Source organism: Myotis daubentonii, chromosome 1 (genome assembly GCF_963259705.1).
Source record: "Myotis daubentonii chromosome 1, mMyoDau2.1, whole genome shotgun sequence".
In the NCBI taxonomy this organism is placed as follows: Eukaryota; Metazoa; Chordata; class Mammalia; order Chiroptera; family Vespertilionidae; genus Myotis; species Myotis daubentonii.
The window spans coordinates 78,563,998-78,580,236 of NC_081840.1; the positions used below are offsets into that span (position 1 = coordinate 78,563,998).

General features: G+C 50.4%; 1 protein-coding gene across 2 annotated transcripts in view; it reads right to left on the minus strand.

Moving 5' to 3' along the window:
• The window catches only part of ZFHX2 (zinc finger homeobox 2), a 30,667-nt gene extending 15,163 nt beyond the window's left edge, over nucleotides 1-15,504 (minus strand). For both annotated transcript variants that reach the window (XM_059708275.1, XM_059708264.1), the window contains exon 1: nucleotides 14,895-15,504. The gene's annotated coding sequence lies outside the window, so the exon portion shown is untranslated. The remainder of the gene's footprint in view (nucleotides 1-14,894) is intronic.
• Nucleotides 15,505-16,239: the final 735 nt, after the last annotated feature.

Below are 16,239 nucleotides of genomic sequence, written 5' to 3' on the forward strand. Positions count from 1 at the left end.
TGTGTTTTCCGATGGTCTTAGGTGACCCCTGTGAAAGGGTCGTTCGACCCGACCAAAGGGGTCGCGACCCACAGATTGAGAACCGCTGCTCTAGAAGCTAAACAACCCCCCTGAGGAGGTAAGTTCCCTGAGTCAAGGTCCTCTTGCCAGAGAGGCTACAGTGAAATTTCCATTGGCCTATAGGCACCGTGCTGCTCAAAGATACCTTCCAGACCCATCTCTGGTCAGTTGAAAGACAGCAGCTTTTATCTGATTAGCCTCCTCCTCCCCAAAGAGATAAAAGATAATAAAAAATAGTAATAATCTTACTAATAGCTATTAAGGTACATATACCATGATTGGTCCTAGCACTGTGCTAAATGCTTTACATCATCTCATTTAATCTCATAACCTTATTTTACACATGCGTCAGCCAAGAAAGAGAGATTGAGCGAGCTGTTGATGGTCACTCAGCTCCAAGTGGTAAAACTAGAAAAGGACTGGCGGGCAGAGCTATATCCCAAAGCTGTGGCCTGGGCTCCTCAATCCAGTCAGACTGTCCCTCAGACACAGTGCAGGCAAAATGGGCCTCCAAAGGTCTAGAAATCAGGGTTCCTGGGCTCCCTCTAGCGGTCTAGAAGTACCAAGCCTCGGCATGCTGCTCCGACCATTTTATTTTGATACTACCCCCGCCCCCCCCGCAAAACTCACCGATCCCCATGCCTCACCGTCCCATACTTCTCTCCATGTCCCAAGTGGTCTACAACCTCTCTAGTTCTTAATATCGGCAGATCTCTAATGATTAAATCTTTAGCACTCAGGCCAGAGTGCTTCAAGGAAGGGATGAGGTGTATGGCCTTCTCCTTCCTTGAGCCACCTCTAACCATCACCTCCAGATTCCTGAATTTGGAATGGGGCCCTGGTCTGGCCCCACCAGCCTGCAGGCCCAATTCTGTCCCCCTCCTGGGGGGCTAGCCAGGCGTGAAGTCAAGCCATTAAGGAGCTCCGAATGGGGCTGGGCCTGCATGCTAATGAAATGCAAATAAGCACCTGGGCAGGGGTGGAGGAATGGGGGTGGGGGTGGGGGGGGGAACCAAAAAGGAAGTAAAGGAATTAGATGGAGGGGAGTCCATCCTCCAGAAAGAAGCCCTAACGCTGTGGGAGGAAGGTGTTCTTCCTACAGAATCCGGGGGTGGGGCAGGGGGATAGGTGTGTGAGGCTCTGACACTGCCCTGTCCCACTCCACAGCAGGGCCCAGTGCCGGTCACTCGCTGCCCCACCTAATGGGAACGGGCCTCTCCAGGGCCCTGTCACCGAGGCCAGAAGCGAGTGCATCGTCTTCCCCTGGCCCACCCTGCCTGTATCACATCGACCAGCCGCACTCCTTCTCCCTGGCCCCCGACTTACAACTCTAGATCAAACTTCAGAGGGGAGCTAGGAAGACCTAAGCCCCAAATCCTCTCTCCAAAGCTGCTACTTCCCAAAACTGGGGGGGGGGGGGGGGGACACCCAGCTGACTCGTTGCTAGAAAGCAAAGGAGCAGAGCTTTGGGCTAGCGGAGCCTGTGTGTGAGACCCAGCTCTACTCGGCAGGTCGGCAGCTGTTTAAACTTGCAAATCTCTTCCCCACCTCCCACCCTGCCCCTCCTCCTCTTCAGGAAAGAATTTCAATTGCAAATTTATCTCTGCCTCAGTGCCCGCCCCCCCCCCCTCCCTGTTCCTTCTCGGTGCTTTTCCCATCACCCACTATTGATTACAAACCTTTAACTGCAGCAATTATTTTTTCACTTTTTTCCCTCCATTTCCCTCCTCCTCAGTCTTTCTTTCCTTCCCTCTCTGAATCTCCGAGTCTCTTTCTTTGCCCTTCCGACCTTGAACTCAGTTTTCGTCTCTTTCTGGAGATGATGCAGACCCAGATGACAAGCCTAAGTCACCCCCACATAGAGTCCTGTTCTTCAGACCTCTGCCATTTCTCTCTTAGTTCTGGGCTTTCCTCAAGGGCCTCTTCTCCCTCTGGGCACATCTTAGCAGGGGAAAAGGGAAAAGGCAACCCCTCAAAGGTCCCGGCGTTCCTGCCTCTGGGAGGGAAGGAGGAAGAGGATGGGACAGGTGTAGGGTGGTGGTGGGGTGGGGGGGACAGTCAAAAGGAAAGAGCTGGGTAGAGGCAAGGGCTGGGGGGCGGGGTCACGAGGAGAGGGTGAGGGGAGACGAGCAGGCAGTGGCGGCGGTGTGATTAGAACGGAGATTGATGTGAAGGGGCGCCACAGACGGCAGAGAGAGTCAATAAAACGAGAGGATCACATTAGAGGCGACAGAGAGAGCTTTAAATTACAAGGCTGCTGCCACCGAGGGGGATGGGGAGGAGGCAGGCCTGGAGCCAAGGGAGGGTGGAGAGTTCTGAGGGTATAGTCATCCCCCAAGATGAATCTTCCAGCTCCTAACCTAAAAGGCCTTGTCTCCAGAGCACCCTGGCTGTCCCTTCATTCCACCTCCCTCCCTAATGCCTCCTACCCTCACAGAGGGAAGGAGGAGAAAGCTATAGAGAAATAGGAGATATTTTTATTTTGCTTTGGTATATTCCCACCTTCCAGATGGGAAGTATGGAAAGGCTACTTTCACTGCACTGCAAATATTCTTCTTTGGAGGTGGACAGAAAGGTACCCTGTAAAAAGCTGGTCGAGAATCCCTATTTCTTTTAAATTTTTTAAAAATTGATTTTTATTGATTTCAGAGAGAAAGGAAGAGGGAGAGAGAAACATCAATGATGAGAGAGAATAATGGATCAGCTACCTCCTGCCCTCCCATCCCCCACCCCACCCCGGGATCGAGCCCACAACCCCGGCATGTGCCCTGACCAGAATCAAACTGTGACCTCCTGGTTCATAGGTTGATGTTCAACCACTGAGCCACACCAGCCGGGCTGAGAATCCCTATTTCTTGATATGCACTCCCTGTTCAGAAGGCAGATACACAGTACTTAGAACAGGGAGAAACCAGGGGGCCAGAAGGCTCTAAGATGCACAGCAGGACCCAGAGAGCTACCGAGATAGAGCTGTTATGAGGTGGAGAGAAAGGCTCAACGTGTGGGCAGCTGAGAGGCAGGCTCTGAGACCACACAGCCAGGGAGATCACTGCGAGGCTTCAGAACCAGAGAATTACAGAAGCCAAAGGGGAAAGGGCAAAGGAAGGACCAAAAACATGAGGCCTGAGGAAGGAGCCTGCCCCACGTAGGAGGAGCCAGGGCATGGGTTCAGGTTGGCCGGTAGGACAGGAGGCAAAGCTAGGGAGGAGCTCACCCTCTGGAGCCCCCAGTAAGATCAGGACTACCGCTGGGCACAGCCCCCCCCCCCCCTCCTCTGTCCGCAGGGAGAGGAAAAGAACAGGAGAGGACAGGCCAAATGTGGACAGAAGGCCTTTCTCCTCTGGACTCCTCTTCTTAAAACAAAAACCCCTTCCACACCTGACAAGGCAAAGGCTGTCCCAGCAAAGTCTGCCAGAGGGCACCAACACATCAGCTTAAAATTTGCACACAATGACGTCCACACCAGAGCCTTCCAAACATTTTTTTCTGCCTTTCACTTTTCCAATGTTTCGTCTGTCCCCTTTCCCTAAAGCAGAGCCAAATTTTAGGATCTTTTCTCTTTCCTTGCTGAAATTCTTGCCTGAGTTACTGCTCTCTCCCATGCTCGTTTTGCCCTTGCCCCTCTCCCCTTTCTGACTCAACCTGTTGCTTTCAAGAGGAGTCCACCATGGAGAGGAGGGGGAGAGAAACAGAAAAGATAGTGTGCACACTGCATAGGGGGGAGTGTTTGGTATAAAGAGCAAACAAACTCTAGCTAAATGAGCTATTAAATATATATATTTCAAAGAGGAATGGAGAGGAAGAGGAGAGAAAGATAGAAACATCAATGGTAAGAGAGAATCATTGACTGGCTGCTTCCTGCACGCCCCACACTGGGGACCGAACCCGCAACCCGGGCATGTGCCCTGACCTGGAATCAAACCCATGACCTCCTAGTTCATAGGTCAACGCTCAACCACTGAGCCACGCCGGCTGGGCTAGATGAGCTATATTTTTTAAGGCAGTGGATGAACGTGGGCTTTGGATTCATGCAGAAGCAGCTGGGGTCAATCCTGGGTCCCCCTCTCACCAGCTGTGCAACCTCAGTAAGTTGTTTAGTTCTGAGTCTCAGTTTCCTTACCTGGGAAAATGGGGACAAGGATGACTTCCTTAACCAGCTGTGGTGAAGACTAGACTAGGCAACCTGTGAAAGTGCACATACTGAGTGTTCAATTGGGTTAGTTCTCTTCCTTCTCTCTTGACTGTCTCCTCCCACATAATGGAGCGAGGTGTTTGCAGGTAGGCTGACACCTTTCCTTCTGCCTTGCCCCTTCTCGATCAGGATTCTTCCTCTAATTGCTGCCCTTTTCAATCGAGGCAGATTCTTTGGTGGGCGGGATTTAAATCTAGTCTACTGAGCAGCAGAGTTCATTTCTCACTTGGCCCTCCTGGCTGCTGGACTTATAGACACCCCCATTATCCTAGAGCAGAGATTGAAAGCTTTGCCCAAGCTCACACTTTGCCTTGGTGCAGAAGCAGCTAACACTTGCATCAAAACAAGTATGACCTGGGTCCTGGCCGGGTAGTTTAGTTGGTTGAAGGGTAGTTCAGATATGCCACGGTTGTGGGTTCAATCTCCAGTCAGGGCACATACAAGAAACAACCAAAATCCAGGCCATGGTGGCCCAGTGGTTGAGCATCGACTTATAAATCAGGAGGTCACGGTTCTATTCCAGGTCAGGGCATATGCGATCGTGCAGGAGGCAGCCAATCAATGATTCTCTCTCATCATTGATGTTTCACTCTCCCTCTCCCTTCCTCTCTGAAATATATATATATATATATATATATATATATATATATATGAAACAACCAATGAATGCATAAAGAAGTGGAACAACAAATAGATGTTTCTTTCTCCCCTCCTCTGTAAAATCAATCAATCAAAATATTTCTAAAAATAGTATGATCTCTCCCTGCATTTAAGACTATCATTTTCTCTGACTCTAAATCTTACCTTCTATATTTAAAAGAAAACATAAGATAGTACAGTGGGGCCTGGACTTACGAGTGTCCGGACTAACGAGTTTTTTGAGATACCAGCTGTCTCTCAGCCGATTTTTTGCATTGAGTTGACAGAGTAATTTGAGTTAACGAGCTCCTTAACGAGCTCGGTCTTGGACGAATTAAAATCATAAGTCAAGGCCCCACTGTACTCCTATTCCTCCATTTTAATTCTACCTATCTTTCCTAGACCTCTTCCCCTCCCCCCAAAATATCTGGGGAGTGCTTACTTTGTGCAAGATAAATTTTGTCCAAAAGAGAGAAAATGAGAATGGCAGGAAAGGAGTGTCACGCAGAGTAAAGAAAGACAAGGCAGAGAAGAGGGAGGAAAAGGGAGAGGTATGTAAGTGCGTGTATATGGAGGTTTGCTGGATCCTGATCTGTGTATGTGACTATGGAATCTTATTGAAGCCTCCCTGCTTTGGCATCAGACTGGACAAGTTGTCTGTCCCCAATGAGAGGGATGGAGCAAGGAGGCTGTGTCTTACACTTTGCAAGATGCTTAAGGCATGAGGGAACTGGATGAGGTGCGAGGAGAGAAGAGGCTGAGAGGAAGACTATGGGTGATGGGTAGGGATTAGACAGGAAAGCAGACAAGGGTAAAAGGGAAGCTATGGGCTAAAACCACAACCTGAGATCTGAAGATCCATCCACATTGGCATGGCTTTGTTGAGGTATGCTCCAGGGAGGGGTGGAGAATCTTGCCCATGCATCTCCCTGGATGAGGCCAGCAGTGTTAGGACAGCAGTGTGGAGCTCGGGAGAGGCTCAGCCTTAGACAACAACACAAAGCCAACTCTGAACCCTTCTTCTACATAAGCATTTGGGAGTGAGGGACAGGAAGTTGTACTTCTGAATTCAAATTCAGGATCTTATCTGATCCTGGCATGGGGATCTCTGTAGAAGACCTTGATCTCCCTGAGCTTCAAAGGAATCACATGCAATTCTTCTAGAATTATTTGGAAGGATATCATTGTAAGTGACCATGTACATAAATAAACCCTCCTGGTTCTTTGATTCTACATGACCTCTTGTGATGGTAGACTCCATTTAAATATGTTACAACAATAACTAATATTAGTAATAAAATAACATCTTTAAATGTTTACCATATGCCAGGCACTGTGTTGAGCCCCATGCAAGCATCATATCACCTAATCCTCCACTACACTTGATAAAATAGATATGGTTATTCATTCCCATTTTAAAAACATGGAAACAGACTTAGACGGGTTAAGTAATGTTTAAGTCTCACACTTGGAAAGAAATAGAGTCAAGATTGGACTCATGCCCTAGCTGGTTTGGCTCTGTGGATAGAACATCAGCCTGTGGACTGAAGGGTCCCAGGTTCGATTCCGGTCAAGGGCACATGCCCAGGTTGTGGGCTCAGTCCCCAGTGGGGGATGTGCAGGAGGCAGCCGATCAATGATTCTATCTCATCATTGATGCTTCTCTCTCTCTCTCTCCCTCTCCCTTCCTCTCTGAAATAAATAAAAATAAAATAAATTTTAAAAAAAGTTGGACTCAGAACAAAAAATAAAGAATAAAATAAATAAAAAGATTGGACTCAGGTAGCCCAACTCCAGGGCTCTGCTCTTAGGTTAATGTGTAAGCTTCTAAGTCTGGCCGGCATGCATTTTCAATGAAGACTTTGAGTTTGTTACTCTGCCCTTATGCATATGTACTGTCATGCTACTCGTTGAGCTTGAAGGTGTTAGATGGCAGTCTCCCTGTTAGCTTCTTAGTGTAAGATTGGCCAGAACAGGTCCTCTGCTTTGTGCAACTCCAGTGGGCGCCATCCACATTATAGTTTATGCAGGGGCCATGGCCATCGTGTGTTGGGGTTAAGGTGAGTAGAGACAGATACAAAAGATTCAGTTATTTGACTGATGATGCGTATATTCCAGTGATGGCGAACCTTTTGAGCTCGGCGTGTCAGCATTTTGAAAAAATCTGGTGCCGTGTCACATATAGAAATTTTTTGATATTTGCAACCATAGTAAAACAAAGACTTATATTTTTGATATTTATTTTATATATTTAAATGCCATTTAACAAAGAAAAATCAACCAAAAAAATGAGTTCACGTGTCACCTCTGACACGCATGACATAGGTTCGCCATCACTGGTATGTTCATTTGTGATGTGTCTCTCTTTTTTAAAAATATATTTCATTGATTTTCTTTTGTTAACAGAGAGGAAGGGAGAGGGATAGAGAGTTAGAAACATCGATGAGAGAGAAACATCGATCAGCTGCCTTCTGCACACCCTCTACTGGGATGTGCCAGCAACTCAGGTTCATGCCCTTGACCAGAATCGAACCTGGGACCCTTCAGTCCGCAGGCCGACGCTCTATACACCGAGCCAAACTGGTTAGGGCCATTTGTGATGTCTCTGAAAGCTGAAAGTCTACAAGTGTGTATCCATAACAATATGAACCCCATCAGACAAGTGGTATGGTATAAAACACTCCGTCTTTAGGCCCTAGCCAGTTTGCTCAGAGCACACAGACTGAAGGGTAGTGGGTTCGATTCTGGTCAAGGGCATATACAGCTGTTGCAGGGTCAATCCCTGGCCCTGGTCAGGGCACATGTGGAAGGCAACCAATGGATATGTCTTTCTCATATTGATGTTTCTTTGTCTCTGCTCCTCCCTTCCACTCTCTAAAACTCAATGGGAAAAATATCCTCGAGTGAGAATTAACAAAAACAAAATAAAATAAAAATAAAACTACAGCCCTTAAGGACCAGGCAGATCTGGAATAAAATTTGGTTCTATTCCTTATTATGTAAATGACCTCGGGTAGGTTACCTAAAGCCTGTTTCTTCATATAGAATGGGAAAATAGTTCCTCATGGACCTGTGTCCACTGAGATGATCATTATTGAGATTGGCACGTTGTATGTGATTAATAAAAACAATAATTATTCAACCACATGCCTTATTTCCTGAGTTAGGGTGTCCGTGTATGTTTATTGCCTTTTGATGGTGCCTGCGGCCGAGGGCCTGGATGTAGCCCTGTTTGTATCTCTCCCGGGTTAGGAAGGTGCTGTCTCTCAGACATGGGGCTGGGCGGTCCTCCGAAGCCCTGTTATACTCGTGTGGGCTCTGGGCTTCCGTTCCGCGGTGGGGTGCCCTGGGGTGTCCTGTGTGGGTGTGCTGCCTAGTGCCTGTTTGTGCTCAGAGGCCCGGCTGGCGGGGGCGTGTTTGGGGTGGTGGTAATTACTGGGATGGCCCAGCCCTAATGAGTGTGATCTCGTTACACTCTCACCGCCTCTAATGGAGCTAACCTCATTTCACAGCCATTAGAGATGGAGATGAGGCCCCGCCCCCTGGCCCCGCCAGCTGCAGCTCTTTCTGCCCAGGCCACGTTCTCTCCCTCCCGTTTGCCATTTCCGCCTCTTCTTCCAGTCCACCTCTTCGTCTTCCCCCTGTTCTTCTGCTCCTTCCAGGCTTCCCTCTCCTGCTCCCCATTGTTCTTTCCCCTTCCCTCCTCTTTCTGCGTCTCCCTTGTCTCTCTTCTCCATCCCTCGTCCCTCTTCCCTTCACTCAGCACCTCCCTCTTCCTTGGGCAGGTCTGTCTGGTCTCCCCATCTTCATTCCCCGCCCCCATCCCCGTGCCCCTCCCCCGCCCTTCTCCGCGGCTGTCCCTCCCCACCCCCACGTTGCCCCGTCAAGCCAAAGGACAAATCTCAAGGGGGAAACCGGCAAAGACAAACAAGGAGCAGTGACTTCATTATTGTCGTTAATTTGCCACTTCGGTTCCTCCCACAAGGGTCAAAGCCTGCACAGCTTGAACTCAGGACTGACTAGGAGGCTGAGACCACCGCCTGCCTTTGCTGCGTTAGGCCTCCCGGCAAACACAGGTCCTCCTCCTGGGCTCAGGCTCTGGGACCCTCTCTTCCAGTGGCTCGCAGTCCTCACAGCCTGCCTTTCTTCTCCTTTTCCATTTAAATGGTGGCCTTCTCTCAGTCTCTCTCCCGGCTGGAAGTCACATGGTTTTTGCCTTAAACTCCCTCTCCTTGTCATCCTCTGCCTGTCTGGTTTCTCCCACTCCTCTCTGCCCCATCCATCTTGAACCTCTTTCTTGGCCTTCCTTTTTTTTCTCTCTTCTTAACCTCAAATGCACTCCTTTCCCTGAAGCACCAGGATTAACTCTAGATTTCAGAAACCTCGTAGCCTGAAAAAAAGCTAGAGATTGGAGGCATTTATAACCCAAGCAGGCCAGGGACGCAGAACATGGAAGTGGCTGGAGAGAAAGGAAAATAACTGTGACGTCAAGGGAAGCAACAGAATCCAGACTCAGACAACCAACACCCAAGACTCTGGGCTCCAGATCAAACAGCTTCCCCAAGACCAGAGGGAAGGGACACACCAGGGGCCCTGGGCTGGAGACGGAGGCGGGGGCAGTCACCAACAAAACAAGGGATGAAAAATTTGAGGCTGGCACATCAGTTCCTCAGGGAAACACAATCTAACACTCCTGTCCCACCCTCTGCCCTCCTTCACTGAGAAGCCAAATGACGGGCAATTGACTCTTGACCTTCGGCCCAATCCCAGCCCCAATGGGAGCAGCTGAGGGTTGTTGGCTGTGACTGGAGGCGGCACTGGGGAAATGCCCACACAGGAGGTAAAAGTTTCTGACCCACACCTCGCTCGCCTCCCTGACTGCACATGCTGCACAGGACAGAAGCTGCAAACCTATGACCTCTTCTCTGAAGAGAGCTCTTGCTACATATGGCCTGCTAATAAGGACCATTCCAGTGGGTGGCCCTGCTATAATTCCTAGGCTGGAAGCATAATCCCATATTCCTGCCCAAATCGCAGGCGAGCTCTCTCATTTGACTTTGAAAAAAATATTTTGAGGGGTGCTGAGCTGTCTCAGAAGGAATTAGAAAAAGAAATCTTCCTCCAGGTGTATGCAGCTCACATGCCAGTGGTAAACCTTGACAGGAGGGAAGGTGGACCTCTGCCCTGTCACCCTTTAACTGGACACCCTAAACAACTATACACGGAGGCCCTGGCTCTGGACTAGTTCCTACATGAGGGGGACACTGAGACCCAATGGGATTATCTCAGAGTGCCAGGAGGCACCTCTAAATCTTTTACTCCTGTCTGGCCAGCCTGGGGTGGAGGAAGAGGGAGCAGGTGGTCCCCTGGGGCTTTCCCCAGAGAGACAAGGGGCTCTGGGAAAGTGAGTGGTGGGATGACTGAGAAGCCAGAGAAGAAAGATGGAAAAATCAATGAAATGAGTTTCTAACGGTGAGGTAAAGGACCGCAGTGTCGACAGCCTGTCGCCTGCTGCAAAATATGAGTTGCCTAAGTCCATGGCGGCCGCTGACAGTGCATCCAGCCGCCACTGTCCTCCCTTCAGGCCCCCAACCACCAGCCCTTTCTCTAGCTGCCCCAGCTCACTCACTCTCTTCCTGCTCTTCCTAGAGTCCTCAACCCATTCAGGGTCTTTCTGACTCATCACCGGAGGAACAGGACAGGTTATAATCCCCCACCCAGTGCAGCTCTCTTCTCTGTGGCTTCTGTTTACTTATACTTCCCCACTGTCTTCAGATTTCACTGAGTTGTGGTGAGTTCTACATTTCTTGCCCCCCCCCCCCCCTTCTCCTAGATACTTCTGAACTCATTCAACAACAGGCAGGCAGTGTCAAGGCCATCCCTCACAGGGTTCCTTACATCCAGGCCTGTGCTTCTCTCTGCCTTTTGGCCCGCTTGGCCAATGCTGATTTCCTTGTAATTGCCTGGATTAGGACAGAGTGTTTAGGATGGGCTTAGTATTAATTTATGAACTTTTTATTTGTGACCAATGTATAAATATGGGTATGACTGATTCAATTGTGGTTCCATGATTGGGGATGGATGGGGTGGGGATGCTACTCTGAATTCAAATCTGCCGACTCTGTCTTTGGAAATAACTCTCAACCTTTTCTGGAAACCACCTTCTTTTTCTACCTTCTGCTGCATCTTTCTTTTGGGCTCTTAAGACTGTTCATTCATGTTTCTTCCCATTATTTCTATAAAGACTCCCACATCAGCCCCTACAGTCCACTCTGGCTGCCTCCAACTGTGCTCCTAACCCAGTCTGCCCTCTCAGATCTCACTGCTGCCCAGTTAACTCTCCTCCAGCCCTTTCCTCCAGTTTCTGATTTCCCAACATGCCCATTTATGCAGACTTAGCCCTGAAGGGTGGATTGAGAGTAAGGCAAGCAACTTTTTCCTTTAGCCTCTTCCTTTAACTCTGTATTTGATCAACAGACATTTACTAAGCATCTTCCAGGTGACACCATGCTAGGTGCTGGAAAACAGTAAGAAACTAGACAGATGCAGCCCCTGCTCATATAGCCATCAGGACTAACCTGGGGTCTCTCACCAGACAGCTTTGTCTGTCTGACTCAGAGTCCCATTTTTCCCCTCTTTCTCCACAGTCAAATTCCACCATGCTGTGCCTCCTGGTGATTCAGAACCCTTCCCTTTTCTCTGTTCCTGCATCAGCTTACACTCTCACACAGCTCGGATCCCTGCTCCTCTGCATTTCAGCTCCAGTCTTCATTCCTAAACCCAGAGGTGCATTTTATATTTTTCATAAGTCTCCTTCCTGCTCACAAAGCCCTGCTTTCACATTCTGTAACTGCCATTTCCAGTTTTCTTCCTTGCCTGCCTTTCAATCCTACTATCCCATTCTCCATGTCCCCGTCGCCCCAGCGAACCTCAAGCACTCCCAAACCGGACCTCATTCTGAGCTGGGAACAGCTCCGGGAGGGCAAGGTCACGCTACCAGACTGAAATCCTACAGATTTGACTCAGGCCCGGGCCCTGTAAGTGTCAGCCCCCAGCAAAGCAGCAAGTTGTTCCTCTGTGTGCCTCCAGATAACACCAGCCGCTCTGACATCATGGAGGGAGGAACCCTGTCAGGTTGTCAAGGCAACACCAGCAATTTATGACATCAGAGGCTTGAGGTCTTTGGTTCTCAGGGGGTTAGAAAGATTCAAGTTCCTGTCAGCTAAAGTAAATAGAAATTCTACTTTTCATCTCTTTGCTTGTGTTCCCCTGGCTTGGGAATGAAACGCAAAGGCCGTTGGTGGGGTACGGAATGATCCGGCCAAAGGAATAATGCTTGTGAGGCTCCGTTTCCCTTTCTCTTCACCAGATAGCTCTGTGTCCCCTCTCCCCCTCTCCTTTGGCATCTCTCTCTTTTGGGGCTTCGCCCAGTGGTATTTCTACTCTGCCCTTTTTTTCCAAATCACCCCTCCTGCAGTGCGCTCCTTGCATCCGTCACGCTGTGTCTTTCTCACACCAGAAGCATTTGTTTCCTTTGATAGCTCACCCTTTCCTCTTTCCTCCTACCAAGCTCTGTACAGCTCTGATCTGCTCCAGCACTCCTCCTCTGCCTTCCATTCCCCTTCTTTGTACCACACTCATCTTATTCTCCAATTTCTCCCTTCCCCCACTTTACCATTGTATTCATTTCATATTGCTTTTTCTGGTGACCTCCTCTCTAGGAATATTCTATCATTTCTCTCCCACTTTCCATCTGTATTGCTATTAAATCATTTTTCATTTCATTCTCCTAGTTTTTCATTAATCACCCATTGGTTCCTCCCCTGCCTCTCATTCCACATGGATTTTCTTTTCCTTTGCACATTCCTCATGGCATGCATTTTTCTACCCCACGCATTTATTGCAGCCGGCCTCTCCTTCCTTTCTGTAACTCTATATCTCTGAAATCTTCCATCTTCTGTCCATATCTACCTTTTCCTTTTATCCTTCTAAGATCCTGATGTCTGGAAAACAATGATAGGCTTAAAACAAGGCAAACTTTCCAGGTTCTTTATCCACCTTTCCCATTCTTTAGGCTGAATGAACCTGGCCCTCTGCATAAGAGCTTTTGTCACACTAATGAAAATTGCCTCCAAAAGAAATCGTGCTGAATCCAAACATGATCATAGCAGGGCTGCAGAACGAAGACGGACTGGAAAGTGAAGAAGCCACTAGAATAAACGGAAGGATAAGGGACAACCAAGCAGGGTGGAGCTCAGAGTCCTAGAGAATGTCCCCTTCCAAAATCATACTTGACAGTTAACGGACATAATGACCCGGACTGGTGAAGGGGTTATATGCCCCTGGAAACCCATTAAATTGATTTCTTGGCCTGTTTATGTGCCTTCACAAACCATAATCCCAACCTCCCAGACCCTTGCTCTTTGGTACCTTTTGCGGCTGGGGTTATTAAAATGCTGGGTGAGAGGATAAGGGATAAAAGGAACTTAGAGTAACCAAGGAGAAAAGGTAGAAAGACCACAGATTATGGGAACAAAGGTGGAGAAAAGGCAAGAGAGATTGTGGGAGACGGAGAAGGAAGAAAAGGGTTGAAACAAAATGGGGAAATGAAAAAAACATACAATGGTAAAGTGAGGGTGCGGAGGAAAATCAAGTCAGCAAGAAGAGGTCTGTGGTGGGGAGCACCTGGAGAGGCCGATGACAGGCCAGAGGTGAGGTCCTGATGGGGGAGACACATGGCAAAGGGAGAGTCAAGGCTAGCAAGTTCCAAAGCTTCCCAGTGAAGGTGGACATGGAGGCTGTCCCGGCCCTGCTGAAAGGCCGCTGGAAGGAGTCCTTAGGGGAGGCATGTCTGCTCCATCCCTTGCTCTTCTAGGCCCCTGACCAGAGACGACCACTCATGACTGATAAGCAAACTCTCAAGTAGCCTGAAAAGGCCAGGGAAATAAATCCATAAGGACCCTGAAGGAGAGGGCATGGAGTCCTAAATGGGCAGAACGGTCAGGCAGCCCAGGCATGGCACACAGTGGCGGGGACACACAGGGAGGGAGGGGGTTACTTGGATGGAAAAACCACATGCGGAGACAGTGACATACAGACCCAGGGATGGATGGATGGGGAGAATGAATGAGGGGAAGGATGGCAAAACCCAGAGGTAGGGACACATGGACAGGGACCAGCTGTGCCACAGGCACAGCGAGACAACGTGTGGTCAAGTGATCAAAAATGACAGGGCCACTCAGAGAGGGGCAGGCAGAGCGGGTGGAGGCTCAGGGGGCCGGGAGAGGCGCGCGGCACCTTGAATGTAGCAGCGGCCTCCCCTCCCCTCGCACCTTCCCAAAAAACAAAACAAAACAACAAAAAACAACTCAACTTCAGGCAAAAAAAAACGAAGATCAAAGATTAAGGGTCTCTACGCCCGCCGCCCGCCCACCCCCACCCACAGCGCGCTGGCCCATCCATCAGCCCGCCCGCCTGCCACGGTTTCTCCCCCATCCTGCCGCCGGCGGGGGGCGCCGGGACCCAGGCCGCCCCGGGTGACAGCTCCGCGCCCTGGCACTCACCCGGCCGCCCCTTCCCCCGGGGATCCCCGCTCCCCACACTGCTCGGCGCGGTCCGTCCAGGCTCGCGTTACCCGCCGTCTGTCCCGCCGGCTCCCAGCCCAGCCTCAGCCTCTATGCCTTTCCCTTCCCCGTCTCCCCGCTACCCCAGCATCTCTCTCTTCCCCCATCCCCGCTCGCAAGCCTCTCCCTCCCACAACCCTGCTCCTTCCCCCCCCCCCTCAGGCTCTAGGTCTGTCTGTCCGTCCGTCCGTGTCCCCTCCCCCAGCCCCTTCCAGTCCAGTCCCTCTCGGTGCCCTCCAGCGGCAGTGGCCGAGCGCCTCCTCTCTCCTCCGTCTCAGGCTTCCAAAGAGCAAGGAAGGGAAGAAGAGGGAGAGGAGAGAGGAAAAAAAAAAAAAAAAAAACACAACCAACCCAGCAGCATCGGAAATCGATGCACTTACACCTCAGCTGGAAGCAGGGACGGGAGTCGAACCGCGGCCGCCGAGCAGCGCGAGGCGGGGAGGGGAGGGGGCGGCTCTTGGAAGGGACTTCTCCGATGTGTTGATTCCTTTTTCCCCCCTCCTCCTCCCTCCCTCCAGCGCTCACTCCGGGGCGTCGGGGATGGAGATGGAAAAAATAAATAAATATATTCACGGCGGTGAGGGAAGTGAAGGAAAATAATCAATGCTATTTGGCTGCGGCTGAAGTGTTTTCCCGGCTTCGTGAGGGGGTTTCCATTGATTCACCCAGGGCACTCGCTCGTTCCCTGCCTCCTCCGCCTCCTCCTCCTCCTCCTCGCCCACCTCCTCCTCCTCTTCGCCCTCACTCCTCCGCCTCATTCACTGGCTGGAGCCGAGGCGTCCCACACAATGGAATAATCAATACCCAGGCTCCCAGGGCGACCCCACTGAGCAGGTGCAGCGGTCCGCCCGCCGCGGTGCATGCCGGGAGTTGTAGTCCGCCCGCCCGCTAGCCCGAGCGGAATGCGTCCGCCTCGCTGAGCCGTGGGAGGGGCCCAGGCCCCAAGGCAAGGCCGGCCCGTGGGCCTGGCCACCTGCTGGACTCCGGCGCCAGGTCCGAGCCTGCAAAGAGGACAGGCTCCTTTAAACTCTTTTCATCTTCTCTTCTTCTTTCGGGTTACGAAACCATATGTGTGTTTTGTTTTGTTTTAAATCGTCTCTAGAGCAAGCCCTGGCTTCTACCGGCTTCCCAGAACCGCCTGGGGCCTCTCTTTTCCATTCCTTCTTCCTGCCTTATGAGCCCCTCCCTTCCCACTGGATACCAGAACATTCTCTTCCACAGCAATTACTCTGAGGTCTCTGAGAGCTCCCCCCCCCCCCACTCTCTCTCTCTCTCTCTCTCTCTCTCTCACACACACACACACACACACACACACACACACACACACACACACACAGAGTCCCCAGAGTGGTGGGGCGGGAGGCTCATAAGCTCTCCTATATTATAATAACAATGCTTGCTAAGATTTATGGAGTGCCAGGGACAGTTCCAAGCACCTTTAGCTGTATTAACTTATTTAACCCTCACAGCTAGTCCCCATTGTACAGCTGAGGAAACCAGGGCACCAACAAGTTAATTAGCCGGCCCCAGGTCACATGCTGGGTCAAGAAGTGACAGGCGGCCTGGCTCCAGGCCCGCCTAGCTGCTATAGTCTACTCTTTAAAGAGAAAAGAAAAACCCTGGAGTTCCTAGAAGCTAACATTCGGAATCTCAGGTATGCGACCCTGTCAACGAATCCTCACACGTAACTGTGAGGCAGTCCGCGTTTTGCCAGCGAGAAACAGA